This window comes from Montipora capricornis, chromosome 11 (assembly GCF_036669925.1).
Source record: "Montipora capricornis isolate CH-2021 chromosome 11, ASM3666992v2, whole genome shotgun sequence".
Taxonomy (NCBI): Eukaryota; Metazoa; Cnidaria; class Anthozoa; order Scleractinia; family Acroporidae; genus Montipora; species Montipora capricornis.
In genome coordinates, this window is record NC_090893.1 from 4,867,609 (window position 1) to 4,868,301 (window position 693).

Below are 693 nucleotides of genomic sequence, written 5' to 3' on the forward strand. Positions count from 1 at the left end.
GACAGTCTTGTGGTTTTCTCCCATAACCACAGCCGTGATCTTCTGTGCCTGCATTAGTACTGTGAGCATCGTGCTCCACTCACAATCATTAAAACAGTGGTCAGCTGATGGGTCAAAGACAACACTTGAGAATTGTATGGAGCCCACGTGGGGATCTTGACTTGCTCCGACCGAGACCTGATGATTGAGTTGCCTACCGACCACGCCAAGTCATTTTGTTCCGCTTTCTTGGTGACATCACTAGATGGTGTAGTATCTAATGTGTAGCCGGAGCACTTTGGTTGCGCATTCTTAGGGATATAACACTGTAATATTTCTTTGTCAGGTATTGACTCTTGTCGAAGGGACTTGGTCCTCATAGTCGCATCAATTTCCAGTGTAGTTTCGGGATCCTTAGTACGTCTTCGCTGGCACACAACCATCGCAGTTGCATGAAGTGTGTTCTTTCCGTCGGGGGTGTCTTCTGAGAAATCGGAATTGTCAACACTAAAAAGATAAACTGGCCCTTACAGAGTTTTGGAGGAATAAAGATGCTGTGCTCACTGGAGTTGCTCAGAACAGCCTGCGCAAGCTGAGTTTCTATGCGTAGAATCCTCGCATAATTAACTGAAATGCCCAACTCATGTAGAACATCAATTACTGATTTACTTCTCATTTGCTGGTGAGCAAGGAGGCCAACCCCAACTTGCAATG